This window comes from Lithobates pipiens, unplaced genomic scaffold (genome assembly GCF_037356315.1).
Source record: "Lithobates pipiens isolate NorthernLeopardFrog02 unplaced genomic scaffold, aLitPip1_a1.2 Scaffold_23, whole genome shotgun sequence".
Lineage (NCBI taxonomy): Eukaryota > Metazoa > Chordata > Amphibia > Anura > Ranidae > Lithobates > Lithobates pipiens.
The window spans coordinates 276,795,549-276,811,670 of record NW_027507785.1 but is presented as its reverse complement, the minus strand read 5'-3'; positions in this window follow the sequence as shown (position 1 = coordinate 276,811,670).

Below are 16,122 nucleotides of genomic sequence, written 5' to 3'. Positions count from 1 at the left end.
GAGTTTAAAGTATATTTTTCCAGTTTTATAACTGAGCTAGTCTTGCCTGGTTCTTGGTTGCAATATGTGTCTGTAATATCGGATATCTGAAGGTCCAGACTGGAGGAAGCAGTATATGACGGAAGCACTTAAGTAGAGTGCGACGGGTTGCGTTACAACAGTAGTGCAGGCTAGTTGGGCAATTTGAGCTGTTTGAAAATAAGCCTGTAGATTGGGAAGACCAAGCCCACCCCTTGGTTCATAATGTCTGTTTCTGCATCTGAGGTATTCTATTACCCCATACGAATCAAAGAACTTCAGCTTGTAGGTGCCACCACCGGTAAAGATCTAAAGTAGTAAAGTATCGTGGGTAAGGACATCATTTTGACAGAGTTGATTTTGCCAAACCATGATGGAGAATAATACGCCCAACGGGGAAGGTCCTCCCTACAATTTTTTTAAACAATGGGGGATAATTTGCCATATAAAGAGTCTCAATAGAAGAGGTTAATTAAACCCCTAACTATGGAAGGCCCTGTACCATTGTAGGGGGTAACAAAACATAGGGCGAGTTCACACCACATGCAGTCCAGTGCATTTTTGTTCTGCATCAAAAACGCATGGAAAGTAGGTTATATGGTTTCCAATGGCATAGTTCACACCAGTGCAGTCAGTTCCAGGCCTTTTCAGTTTCAGAAAAAAAGTAGAACACGCTGAATTTTTCCTGCACTGACTGTACTGGAACGCAGTAAAACGCATCAAAAGCACACCGAAACCCACTTAAACGCATCAAAAACATACTGGACCCTAGTATAGTGAAAAACAAAACCCTTTTTTTTGCCACAGCTAGTTCTATTGCTGATGGAAATCTTAGCCAACGGGGAACTATATAAAGTTTTTAATAAGGAAAGAAAGGTAGGGCCAAAACCCAGGCCTGCTGTTTAAATGTATTCCCAGACATACTAAACAGGTTCCCTTTGTGCCCAGAACATTTTCCCAAATGTAGATCACTATCACAGTTAGTTTCTTAAGGAGATTTCCCCCCCCCCCCCACTTTCACTTAAAGTTTTCAGCCAAGGGAGCTACCATATTAGGCTCTACAGTGGAACTTTGGTTAATGAGTAACGCGGTTAACAAACATTTTGAAAGGTGAGCAACTTTTTTATTTTTTTTATTTTGACTCGGTTTGCGAGTATTGTCTTGCAACACAAGCACAATTCAAGCTAATGTGGTGGGCAGTACCGCATTTGGCCAGAGGTGCGGGGGGTGCTGTTGACACTCGGAACAGTTTTGAGCCGCAAAAGTTATAGCGACCACAAACTAGGGTACATTTTCTGGAATATACATGACTTTTAGTTTGACTGCCTATCTTATTTCTTGAGGTGCTAAAATGGCAGGGCAGTACAACCCCTCCCCCCATGACCCCATTTTGGAAAGTAGACACCCCAAAGAAATTGATAAGAGGCATGTTGAGTACATTAAAAAAAAATTGTCACAACTGATTAAAAAATTACAAAATAAAATTTACAAAAAGTTGTCACTGAAATTATATATTGCTCACATATGTCATGGGTATATGTGAAATTACACCCCAAAATACATTCTGCTGCTTCTCCTGAGTATAGGGATACTACATGTGTGAGACTTTTCAGGAGCCTAGCCGTGAACATGGCCCCAAAAACCAATCAGCGCCTTCTGGTGATTTTACTCCACACTGTCTATCACAGTTTATATTTTTAGTTTATTTTTTAATTATTTATTTTGCGTTTTGCTTTTTTATTTTATTTTTACACTGTTTCTTTCATTGTTTTTTTTTGCATTTTTATTGTTATCACAGGGAATGTAAATATCCCCTATGAAAGCAAGGGGTAGTGACAGTTACTCTTTTTTGAAAAAATTGGGGTCTATTAGACTCTAGATCTCTCCTCTGCCTTCAAAGCATCTGACCACACCAAGATCGGTATGATGAGATGCTTTCCCAATTTCCCAATGGTGCTGTTTATATCCAGCGAAACCAAAGTAATGAAATGCTTGTAACTTCCGTTTTCTCAGGCCATAGAGATGATTGGAGCCATTCTAGTCAACAATCAGCTCTATGGTCAGCTGATGGAACCACCGGCTGAATTCTCAGGTTCCGCTGTGGGACAGGAGAGCCCAAGAAAACCATGGAAGATAGTGGGGGGGCAGAGGCGGCTCTAGACTTTGTGAGGCCTTAGGCAAAACTTAGACATGAGGCCCCATTCACGCCCATAATTATAAAAACGATAAAAATTAACTGTATAAATGTGCATATATTAACTTAAATCCTATGAACTATGAATTCACAGTTTCTATAAATTTATCTAACCAATTATTCTTTAATCAAATATTAAACATATGGTGGGTTGGTATATATATATATATATATATATATATATATATATATGTTACACGCACACAGATATAGATCAAATTGTGCAGCTGCCTGCTTATTATGCTCTGTGCTGTCTCGTAAATGTGAATTCATGCAGGAGATGGTCATAGACTGCGGAAAGTGATACAGGAGATGGTCAGAGCCTGCGTGCGGACAATGATATAGGAGATGGTCAGAGACTGTGTGCGGCCATAATACAGGAGACGGTTAGAGACTGTGTGTGGCCATGATACAGGAGACGGTCAGAGACTGTGCAGCCGTGATACAGGAGACAGTCAGAGACTGTGCAGCCGTGATACAGGAGACAGTCAGAGACTGTGCAGCCATGATACAGGAGATGGTCAGAGACTGTGCAGCCATGATACAGGAGATGGTCAGAGACTGTGCAGCCATGATACAGGAGACGGTTAGACTGTGCCGACAGTGATACAGGAGACATTTAGAGACTGTGCAGACAATGATACAGGAGACGGTTTTATGGTAATGACAAGCAAACCCTTACCTGGCTAACACGGTAAGAAAAGTTGAAGACACAGACAGGGTGCTGACAGACAATCACACCAGAAAGATGCAGGAGATGGTCAGAGACTGTGCAGAAAATGATACAGGAGATGGTCAGAAACTGCGCAGCCAATGATACAGGAGACGTTCAGAGACTGTGCAGACAATGATACAGGAGACGGTTTTATGGTAATGACAAGCAAACCCTTACCTGGCTAACACGGTAAGAAAAGTTGAAGCCACAGGGTGCTGACAGACAATCACACCAGAAAGATGCAGGAGATGGTCAGAGACTGTGCGGAAAATGATACAGGAGATGGTCAGAAACTGCGCAGCCAATGATACAGGAGATGGTCAGAGACTGCACAGACAATGATACAGGAGACGGTCAGAGACTGTGCAGCCAATGATACAGGAGACGGTCAGAGACTGTGTGGCCACGATATAGGAGATGGTCAGAGACTGTGCGGCCATGATAGAGGAGACGGTCAGAGACTGTACAGCCATGATACAGGAGACGGTCAGAGACTGTGTGGCCATGATACATGAGACGGTCAGAGATTATGCGGCCATGATACCGGAGACGATCAGAGACTGTGCGGCCATGATACAGGAGACGATCAGAGACTGTGTGGCCATGATACAGGAGACGGTCAGAGATTATGCGGCCATGATACCGGAGACGATCAGAGAATGTGCGGCCATGATACAGGAGACGGTCAGAGACTGTGCGGCCATGATACAGGAGACAGTCAGAGACTGTGCCGACAGTGATACAGGAGACGGTCAGAGACTGTGCGGAAAATGATACAGGATATGGTCAGAGACTGTGCAGACAATGATACAGGAGACGGTCAGAGACTGTGCAGCCATGATACAGGAGACGGTCAGAGACTGTGCCGACAGTGATACAGGAGACGGTCAGAGACTGTGTCAACAGTGATACAGGAGTTTTATTATGGTAATGACAAGCAAACTCTTACCTGGCTAACACGGTATGAAAAGTTGGAGCCACAGACAGGGTGCTGAAAGACAATCAAACCACAAAGATGCAGGTGATGGTCAGAGACTGTGCGGAAAATGATACAGGATATGGTCAGAGACTGTGCAGACAATGGTACAGGAGACGGTCAGACTGTACGATCAATGATACAGGAGACGAACAGAGACTCTGCGGACAATGATACAGGAGACGATCAGAGACTGTGCGGACAATGATACAGGAGACGGTCAGAGACTGTGCGGCCATGATACAGGAGACGGTCAGAGACTGTGTGCCCATGATACAGGAGACGGTCAGAGATTATGCGGCCATGATACCGGAGATGATCAGAGACTGTGCGGCCATGATACAGGAGACGATCAGAGACTGTGCGGCCATGATACAGGAGACGGTCAGAGACTGTGCAGCCATGATACAGGAGACAGTCAGAGACTGTGCCGACAGTGATACAGGAGACGGTCAGAGACTGTGAAGAAAATGATACAGGATATGGTCAGAGACTGTGCAGCCAATGATACAGGAGACGGTCAGAGACTGTGCGGACAATGGTACAGGAGATGGTCAGAGACTGTGCGGCCATGATACAGGAGACGGTCAGAGACTGTGCAGCCATGATACAGGAGACGGTCAGAGACTGTGCCGACAGTGATACAGGAGACGGTCAGAGACTGTGCCGACAGTGATACAGGAGTTTTATTATGGTAATGACTAGCAAACTCTTACCTGGCTAACACGGTATGAAAAGTTGGAGCCACAGACAGGGTGCTGAAAGACAATCACACCACAAAGATGCAGGTGATGGTCAGAGACTGTGCAGAAAATGATACAGGATATGGTCAGAGACTGTGCAGACAATGGTACAGGAGACGGTCAGACTGTGCGATCAATGATACAGGAGACGATCAGAGACTGTGCGGACAATGATACAGGAGACGGTCAGAGACTGTGCGGCCATGATATAGGAGATGGTCAAAGACTGTGCAGACAATGATACAGGCGATGGTCAGAGACTGCGCAGCCATGATAACAACAGAATTAGCATAATTGATAACTTAACTGTCTAATGCTTCTTCATCGTCAGCAGGTTTATGGAGAGGGTAACACTGCTGTATTACTTAACTGTAATAGAGAAGGTGGTACTGTCACACCATTTTGGGTGTACTGTCTGGCAGAGGAATATGAATCACAAAAATATCTGCACAGAATTATAAATCTTTTGGTAGAGGAAACATTTCACATATGTGTGTGAATAGATGTTTGCCTGACGTTAATTTTGAAAGCAGAATGAGCAAGATAAGCAGCAAGATAAATAATTAAAATAATTAAAATTAAAAATAAAATAAGCCCTCCAGTTTGAACAACAGCCAGCCTCATTAAATGACATTCAACTGGAATGTACATGCCCTCAGCCTGTCATTCAACAAGTAAGGAGAAGGGCACAATGATGATCCCATCCAGTGGTGGCTGGCGCTCAAAATTTTTGGGGGGGTGCAAACAAACTGTGCCATCAAACGCAGCCACTGTGCCCATCAAACGCAGCCACTGTGTCATCAAACGCAGCCACTGTGCCATCAAACGCAGCCACTGTGCCCATCAAACGCAGCCACTGTGCCCATCAAACGCAGCCACTGTGCCATCAAATGCAGCCACTGTGCCAATCAAACGCAGCCACTGTGCCCATCAAACAAAGCCACTGTGCCATCAAAAGCTACTAAGGTCCAAAGAGAATAAGAGAACCAACCTTCAGTATGGTGGAACTATTTTAATCCTATTGATCCAGGCAAACCAAAACCTCAGTAAAGCAGATGACAAGTTATTTTTACAATATGGGAAAATAAAACTGTACATGATACATGAACTATTATTAATTTGAGAAAAGAAGCACTTTGCCATGAATGAAGAAGCTACTCCAAGAATTGATAGTATGACCTAAAGCCCATGCAGAGATAATATAGTCTTTGACTTGGGGGTGCATTGTTGTAGTTATATATATATATATATATATATATATATATATATATATATATATATATATATATATAGATATGTGTGTGTATGTATGCACTATATTATATATATATATATATATATATATATATATATATATATATATATATATGCACTATATTTTTTATATATATATATATATATGCACTATATTTTATATATATATATATATATATATATATATATATATGCACTATATTATATATATATATATATATATATATGCACTATAATATATATATATATATATATATATATATATATATAAAATATTGTGCTTTCGGCTAAGTCAATGCTGTATTCTAACTTGACATTACATTGGAGCAAGTACAATTTACATTATATATATATATATATATTTTACAGTTATAGACACCTGCTCCTCGCCTTGGTGACTAAAGGTAGCAGGATTTAGAGAAGCAACACACAATGTTCTCTCTCTGCCCTGCAGTGCAATCTGGGAGTTCTAGTCTCTGCAGAGCACAGGCACCAGACGGCCATGTTGAAGTCTGTGTGCCTGTGCTCTGTGGGAGAACTACAATTCCCGCCATGCATTGGGGCCGCCGTTGCCGACTTTAGGGGAAGGGCTAGGACACGGAGGACGGCGCTGCAGCAGTGGAGCCTGCTATTGGACGCAGGCAGACTGACCATGCCCACACCATCCAGCACCATGTCGAGTGACTGTGAACATTACTGTTATCCCCCCCCCTCATCCACCACCGCGGAGCACGGCGATGGATCAGCTCACTTTGCACCACAGCTGTGTGCAGCGTGCCCGCCGCCCACTCCCCCTGCCGCTTGCGAGTCCCAGTCCCAGTGTCCCACACTGTAGTCTGTACACAACAGCAGCACAACACCTGAAAGGCAAATTAGGCAATTGCGCGACGGCGAGGCCCTTTCTGTAGGCGAGGCCTAAGGCAATCGCCTAATTTGCCTAATTAAAGAGCCGCCTCTGGGGAGGGGACGTTCCATCCCACTGCTTGTAAAAGAACAATACCAAGATTATACCTAAACCTGCACTCATCATTCCGTTATAACCACTCATTGCTACTCAATACCAGTATGTTGCTGGTCCTTGATGGGCATATATTGTAATGTTCTTTTTTTTATGAAGCCTATGGGCTGAACAAAAAAAGAGATTGAACGGTGGGTATGCCCACCATGAGAATACCACCTTGCATTCACCCACTTCTAAACTTCTAATGATGGGCATACATGCACCGTTTTTTTTTTTATAGCTGTGGTAGTGAAATTGGCTCCTACAGTGCTGGAGTCGCTGATTTACGTATCTTGACAGCAAATGCTGTTGCTGTCAAGATAAATAAATCAGTGTTGCAGCTGAATGGCATACCTGAAAAGCACACAATGGTAACAATAAAATATTAACTCAATAAAACAACAACAATCTCTGCCAAAAAAAGATTTAAAAATATATGCCGAAGCATGGGGCAATCCGCCCCTAATATTAGGGGCAAATCGCCCCTCCACCCCTGCCCCCATGTTTGGCATGTATGCTCTTTTTTTAACTGTGGTGGTGAAATCACTTCCTACAGCGCTGGAGTCGCTGATTTACGTATCTTGACAGCAAATGTCAAGATAAATAAATCAGGGCTGCAGCTGAATGGCGTATCTGAGAAGAAAATAATGGTTAACAATACACAGTAAACAGTAAAGTATAAATTAATTACATACCTGAAAAGCAAACATGATCATATAGTAACAATAAAACTTTGCAGTTAAGCATAAAATACAGTAAAAAAGAGCAAAACAATAGAGAGAGAATAGAGTGAGAAGAAGAAGAAAACGACAACTATTTTTGACATTTTTATTTTATATATTTTTTTAACACTTTTATCTGTAACTGTAACGGTTCCAGGTTCAGGTCTCTTAAAATGTGATGGCATCTTTGGAAACCCTTTGAAAGAGTGCCCTAGACTGTGCCGTGCAGTACCCTACGCTAATACTCCACTAGTGTGTGGTAGCGATGGAAACACTCACCAATGCAGAGACCAGGTTGGCCAGGGCAGGAGGGACAACAATAGCGGGTGTCACGCCTATATCCGCATTTCCTACAGATACAACATTTTCTTTGGGGGGGTTCGTTGGGTAGGGTACCAGGGATGACATACAATGCCTCTCATGCAGCCGGCTCACTGCATTTGCGTTGGGAAGGTGGGGCACAGCATCGTCTGGAAACAGAAGGGCTGTTACGATCTCTTCCTGGAATTTAAGGAAGGATCCAGTTTGGCCTGACACTTTGTATGGCACATAAGCGTTCAGCAGAGCCAATTGAAATAGGTATACAGACACTTTTTTGTATCAGCGTCTGGCCTTACAGGTAATTCAGTATGGTGCCATCAACTAGTCGTTGAAGTTCACCCCTCCCATGTTAAGGTTGTATTCGTGGACACAGAGAGGCTACTCAACAACACCGGGAGGACAGAACAAAAACATTCCACTTATCCCTCCACTTATCTGATTATTACTTCTCAAGCAGGAACTTTCCCCTGTCTAAGTCGGGATTCTACAAACAGTTGGGGGAAGCCCTGGCAATTAGATCGCCCAGTGCCACATACGCGAATTCCATGATCAAACAAGTGATTAAAAAGTGGCACTTGTGTAATAATTGTCCAAGTACAAGTGGGGATTAGCGGCGATGAACCAGCATACAAATTGCTTTGGTCCACAGTAGATCTATAGCTCTCTTCCATGAAAAACAGTGAATAAAAATCAAGTGACGTAAAATCAACTGTTTCCACCTGAATTCTAGGTTGGCCAGTGAATGGGGGAAGTATGGGTGCTGCAGAAGTGGTGGGCTCCCAATTAGGATTTGCATAGGCAGCGGGAAGGGCATTATGGGCTCTACGGGCCTGTGTTTGCCTTCTTGGTGGTTGCGGGGCACTACTTGTGCTAGCCACCGCACCAGCTTGAACTGCACTTATGGGACTCACCATGTCACTACATGTTACTGCAGTGCTGGTTTGACTAAGACCAGGGTGTACTAGGCTGCTAGTGCTTGCCAGTTCACCAGGATGAGCGGCACTAGTATTGGCTCTCTGCTCCATACGAGAGCCCTGCAGTTCTTGCACCTCAACAACAGAAGAATGGGGTCCGGTACAACTGACCTTAGCAGGCATCACTACTCCGTCATCAGAGCTCTCTGACAGGGTACTGCTGCTGTCTACTGGTTCCTATACTAAGCCTAAATCTGCCAGTAAGGCTCCCCCTTCGCTCTCATCTGTCATGCTCAGCAACATGTAGGCCTCTTCACTAGTGTACCTCTGTTTTTATGTTTTGGCCTCTAAATGTACAGTTACAGGTAGTGTGACTCACAGGCAAAAGAGCACCTGGTTGTCAACGACTGCTTCAATTGCTACCAAAATAATTAGCATTTGCGGGGATCAAGCCTGACTCTGCTAACAGCGAAGTTTTGTGTGTTGTGTTTTGTAAGTGACAGTGATCAAATGATGCTAGCAGGTGTCTGGGCTGATCCCGCTAATGCCGCATTTTTGGGAACACTAAACTATTGGGGATGCTAGTATAGATCTGATTAGATCAAAGATATTAGCACTACTGGCACTAATCTGATGCTACCTGGGATTGACGCTGACCCTAACTGACACTAAAACCTTTACTGGGGGGGGGGCTATCAGGGGGTTAAACCTTTATTCAGTAATATATGGCTGGTACCCTGACGCTATAAAAACCTGACGGCGAAAAATCTGCAAACTACACTTGGTGACACAGTGAAAGGGAGTGAAAGGGTTAACTGGGGGAGGGGGGGGGCGATCGGAGGGTGAAAAGTGTGCCTATGTGGGACAAGGTCATCTAGAGCCCAGGGCAAACCTACTGTGCCCATTCTCTCCCCACAAGATGCATGAGCATTATGTGTCAGCAAAAACGCCGCCCCCCCCCCGCAAAAAAATTGAGCACTAATCTAAATTCTCCCTCTTCTCGGTAGAAATCTGCCCCCCTGCTGAAATTTGCCCACCCATCCCTCCTCCACGTTCAAATCCTCCACTCTCTCCCCAAATCCCCCCAGCACAAATCCCCCCTCCCAGAAAATAACCCCTCCTTGCACAAATCCTTTACCCTTCATATTTCTCCTCTGAGCAATATTTTATTTAAGTGAAAAATAGCCAATTATTCAATGTTGATAAGGGCTAGCATGATCCAGAGGAAGGGGAAAAACCTTTAGCTACAAGGATAAAATTCCTTCCTGACCCCCCGCAGGCGATCGGATACTCCCTGGATTTTATGATTTTAAGGTGCTAACCCTGATAAAAATGAACAGCCAGTTATATACAAGATTGAGATGGCTTTTAGTGTATGAAAGCACAATTCATGAAAGGATGAGTTTACCTTTCTAAAAATGCTACATGTTACACCTGTTCTTGAGCATTTTTGTGCATTTTTGAGCATTTTTCTAAAAATACTACCTCTCTACTACTACTACCAATAATAAATAAATAATAATGAATTAATTAATAAATACATGCACACATAAACACACAATAAGTAAATATTAAATACTGGATAAATATTAATGAATAAATGCACACATAAACACACACAATAAATAAATATTAAATACTACATAAATATTAATAAATACTGGAAAATGCCCCAAAACGCGCATTAAAAATGCCTTAAAAAACACAGAAAATGCAACACACAGAAAGGCAACACGTGTCATTGTACAGCGTTGTAATGCACTGCACTGCTTTGTGGCGACATGAATGAAGTGTCACTTTGTGTAATATATGAATAGGAGGAGTCTGGAGGAGGAGCCTGGTTTTTCCAGGCTGTGGATAAGACCAGGCGTTTGTTGGGTGATGATCCCTGATCCTCATCCAGACTTTGTGAAAATGAATCGCCACGTAATGAAGAAGCCGAGGTTACATTCTCCATGATGACACTTGGGTCTCCCAGTCTCTAGCTTTCAAAGGAAAATCCAGAAAAGATCTCTTGCTCCTTTGATAGAATTGATGGACTTGGTTCAGAAGGCTTGATATCTTCCCATTTAAAATGATAATTTCCAGTCTCCAGACGCTGTAAGAAGAAAAAGACATACATCAAACACACCGATCAATACAGAGAATGCTCACAAATCTTGGAGAATTCTACATACCCAATAATGAAAGTGTATCTAAACCCCGGAACAAAATGCTATTATATTTCCAGCTTACAAGCCTTAGCAGTGGCTGTATTTATTTTCTTCAGGCAAGTGGTACGAATCTGGTCTTATGGCCCGTACACACGATCCGAATATCGTACGAAAATGGTCGCCCGAGGAAGGATCGTATGATTTTCGGATCGTGTGTACACTACTTTCGACAGCCAATCACAACCGTTCATCCGATATTATTCGATCGGACATGCACGGAAATTTTCCTCGTACGATTCCAGATCGTACGATTTTCGTTTAGTCAGTATAGTTGTCGTCCGAAAATACAATACAAATACATTACAACACATGACATCACGTTCAATTTTTTTTTTTATCGTATGAGAATTTCCGTGACTTTATTTAGCTATTCAATTTCTACTTGCGATTATTAACCGAAAACGGTCCTACGATCGGTCGTACGATATTCGGATCGTGTGTATGGGGCATTAGGGTGACAACGCTCACTCACTGTACTGTATCTATGGAGCAGCAGCATTGTCACCTGGAACTACAGAATGTCTCCCCATCTCCTCACCATCATAACATAACAGGGAGGGGGCTCTGTAGTACATAGGGAATGAGAACTGGGGACAATGTTCTCTACTACACTTTTACTAGGTTTTCTGCACTTTAAACAGATATAACAAATGGTTTCAATGGGATGTTTAACAGACCAAAAAGGAACAAATAAAAGGGGTTTGTTGTAAGGTTTTAAATACACTTTAAAGAAAATGAACGTAGATAGTACAAATTCTATAGAAAATGAATTGCTCTGCTTTTGCCTCCTTAAATCCTCTACCACCCTAAATGTGCCAGAGCTCTGGTATTCCTATACCGTATTTATCGGCGTATAACACACACTTTTTCCCCCTGAAAATAGAGGGAAAACAGTGTGTGAGTGTTATACGCTGATATTTTTTTTACCAAGGGGGGAGGCGGGTATCGGGCAGTCTGCCCTGGGTGCCACACATTGGGTGGGGGGGGGGCACCCCGCCTCTCCTGGCCCTGGGACAGCTCTGCAGGCGTACTCTAAAGAAACAAAATCAGTGCCAACCCCTTCACATAGATCCTTTGTACACTGTTTAAAGCGGTAGTAAACCCGCACATTTTTTTTTTTTAAACCTGTAAAGCAAAAGGCATAATGAGCTAGTATGCACCGCATACTAGCTCATTATGAAATACTTACCTTAGAACGAGGCCCCGACATCTGGCCCGATCCACGTCGAGGGAGCTGACATGCTCCCTCTGCGTTTCTTCCGGGTATCGCGGCTCCGGCGCTGTGAGTGGCCGGAGCCGCGATATCGTCACTCCCGCACATGCGCGCGGGAGATTTCATTCCGGCCGGCCGGCCAGTGATGGATTTTCAGGCCGAGAATCCCCTTGTGCGCATGCGCCGCTGCAGTCAGCGGCGCATACCGAGGGGAATATCTCCTAAACCGTATAGGTTTAGGAGATATTTTTTTTACCTACAGGTAAGCCTTATTATAGGCTTTCCTGTAGGTAAAAGTTTAAAAATTGGGTATACAACCACTTTAAGTGTCATTGTAAACTGAAACCTGCAAATACCTCATTAGCGCTGTTCTTTCTGGGCGCTCTCCTCCTCCCACTCCTCCTCCTCTGAGTGTAGCTTTAGATTGGAGGAGGAGAGCGGTCACGTGAAACATCAGATGAGAGCGATCATGTGATCGGCCAGAAAGAACAGAGCTAATGAGGTATTTGCAGGCTTTGGTTTACAATGACACTTATCTATGACAAGGGACTTGCACTGATTTTTTTTAACTTTAGAGTACGCCAGTAGGGCTGTCTCAAGAGACTGGGGGTCTTCTGGAAGTGCAGGGGGGCTGTATAATGAAAGGGGCTGTGTACTGTGCAGGAGGAGGTGGCTGTGCAGGGGTCTGTGTATTGTGAAAGGGGTCTGTGTAATGTGCAGGGGTCTGTGTATTGTGAAAGGGGTCTGTGTAATGTGCAGGGTTCTGTGTATTGTGAAAGGGGTCTGTGTAATGTAAAGGGATATGTGTAATGTGCAGGGGGTCTGTATAATGTAAAGGGGTCTGTGTAATGTGCAGGGGGTCTGTAAAATGTAAAGGGGTCTGTGTAATGTGCAGGGGGTCTGTAAAATGTAAAGGGGTCTGTGTAATGTGCAGGGGGGTCTTTGTAAAGTAAACTGTAAACTGGACTGCACTGATTTTTTTAAAAACTTTAGAGTACGCCACTAGGGCTGTCTCAAGAGACTGGGGGTCTCCTGGAAGTGCAGGGGGGCTGTATACTGAAAGAGTCTGTGTACTGTGCAGGAGGAGGAGGCGGCTGTGCAGGGGTCTGTGTAATGTGCAGGGGTCTGTGTAATGTTAAGGGATCTGTGTAATGTACAGGGGGTTTGTGTAATGTGCAGGGGTCTGTAAAATGTAAAGGGGGCTATGTAATATGCAGGGGTAATGTGAAATATAAAGGGGGCTGTGTAATGTGCAGGGGGGCTGTGAAAAGTTTTTTTTCCTGAAACTTCCCTTTTAAAATTAAGGTGCATGTTATACGCCTGTGCATGTTATACTATGATAAATACGGTACTTATTGATCTTGTATAATCCAGTGGTTTGACCCTTCCACATTCTATGTCTTTCCAGTTGACGTCTCTGAAAAATGGATGGTCTCTAACGTCACAGACGAGCTCCCATCTCCATCCTGGGTCAATTTCCAGAAGCTGTAACAAAGAAACATAAATCATGAGCACCGTAGGCACTGTGATTGGACAATACAATCCCACATTTTTAGCAGTTGCATATTTTCATCCTCCCTGTTCATGCGGATAACCTAATTACCCCAAGTTGCTCTCAGTTGAAGCACAACTGAGAAAACGGGCGTAAAATCTTTATTTGACCAGTCCATTATGCAAAATGTGTTTGCACCCAAAATGTACATTACTAGAAATGCAATTGCCTTAAACCCCCCCCCCCCCAACCCCACATTGTTTATCCATAAGACCTGGAGTGTCACATATGTAAATCCTGGCCGGCCCTGCCAACATTTCCCATAATGCTTTCTTTCACCTCTGTGTGCGGTTTCTCTCCCCAATGTTAAGTTTGGTGCTACTTACCCTCATGATGAGACCCTGGAGGTCAGGATCTATGTTGTGTGGATATTCGGACAGAGGTTCCATTATCACCCTTTTCACCTGGAATTTGGAAATTTTTGAAGTACAATATGGGTGACGATGAACTGCCATTTCATAAATCATGACTCAGAGGGAAAAATAATCAGCATGTATCCCATACGGCTTAGAAACATAAGAGAAGAAAGGTTAGAGTACATTGTCCAGAAAAGCAGAGGATAGAGATGACACAATACTAGCATATACAATGTACAATGATTTTTTAAATTCTGAAAAAGTGGCATTATTCATCAAAATTGTTTTGCGCATAAAACATCAAATTAGGAAGGAGTTGGCGGTATAGTGTAAAGTTAAAGTTGAGTATTTTTTTAGTTTTACTGGAATAGGGAAGGAGACATGGGGCTTTTTTTTCTCTTTGTGTCATTTCCCTTCATTTCCTGCTCCAGAGACACAACGGGAAGTAAGAGGAGAACTTTGAAAGCAAGAGGATATCTCCTTTAGGACAGGTGAATAGGTGTATCAACAATTGGAAGATTTCTTTTTATCCCCCTTTAAAAAGCTCAGACCATCATCAGGCAGAGCAAATAATAATGGAGTCAATATCTGGATTGTGATGCTGGATGCAGGTCTCCATGTATATGCAGCCTTAATGCCCCCCAAGCAGATAAAGGCAACACTTCTGTAGGACTGAGAACTTCCCACCTCTTGTTGGTGATTTAAACAGGCCATACATTAAGGCTACTTTCACACTGGGGCGGGGGGGCATTAGCGATAAAGCTCCACAAGTTTTAGCGACGCTTTACCATTGTTTTAGCAATGCTTTTCAGTTAAAAGCGCCCTGCTAGCGGCCAGAAAAAGGGTTAAAAGCTCCTGCAAAGCGCTGCTGCAGGCAGGAGCGGTTTAGGAGCAGTGTATTCACCACTTCCGCAACGCCCCAAAGATGCTGCTTGCAGTACCTTTTTTCCTGTCCTGCAAGCGCACCGCCCCAGTGTGAAAGCACTCGGGCTCTCACACTGGGGCTGCAGGGGACGCTATTTTCAGGTGCTATTTTTAGCCCAAAAGTGCCTGAAAAACACCCCAGTGTGAAAGTGGCCTAAACAATTTTCTTTCCTGCAACACGTGATTGCTGGATTCCTCGATCAACACAGTCATCTTTTGTATTCTGACAGTGGGAAGTTTCCCAGCCATCTGAATTCATTGATCACTTCTGGCACAGATCAAATTAAAAAACCTGAATGGCTGGTTATACTGAAGTCAATCGATGGATTGGAATGGAAGTGCTTTGTATCTAGATGAACACTACAATGAAATCAGCAGAAGGTTACTTACTTCTGGAGCCATATATTTTAGGGTTCCTGCAGTTCCTGTGGTCTTCTTTGGAGGAAACATGTCTGTCACTGCCATGCCGAAATCTGCAATTTTAGGATGGCCAAAAGCACATTGCCCGGCTTGATGTTCCTATGAGGAGGAAAACATACAGTAAGCTTGGTTGTTAGGAGAAATTATGCAAATATATATTATTTCAATTCAAAGAAGAATTGTAGTTATGGGTGGATCTCAGCTTCTATCATTCCTCCAGTGAGACCTGTATAGCTGAGTTTCCAGCTTCTCTCATCTGCTGCCATCAATATTGGGAAGTCTTAGCCCTTGTACACACGGTCGGACATTCCGAAAACAAAATCCGTCGGATTTTGTCCAACGGATTTTGTCCGAAACTTGTGTTGCATACACACGGTCGGACAAAGTTGTCGGAAAATCCGATCGTTCGGAATGTGATGACGTTATTTCGTTACGACGGGACTACGTTCAGGCTAGTAGCCAATAGCTTTGGTCTAGGAATCTGATCTGAGCATGCGTAGCACTTTGTCCGATCGGAATTCTCTACAAACGATCGGAAAAAGTCAGATCGGATCATGTTGTCGGAAAATTTTATAGCCCAGCTCTAA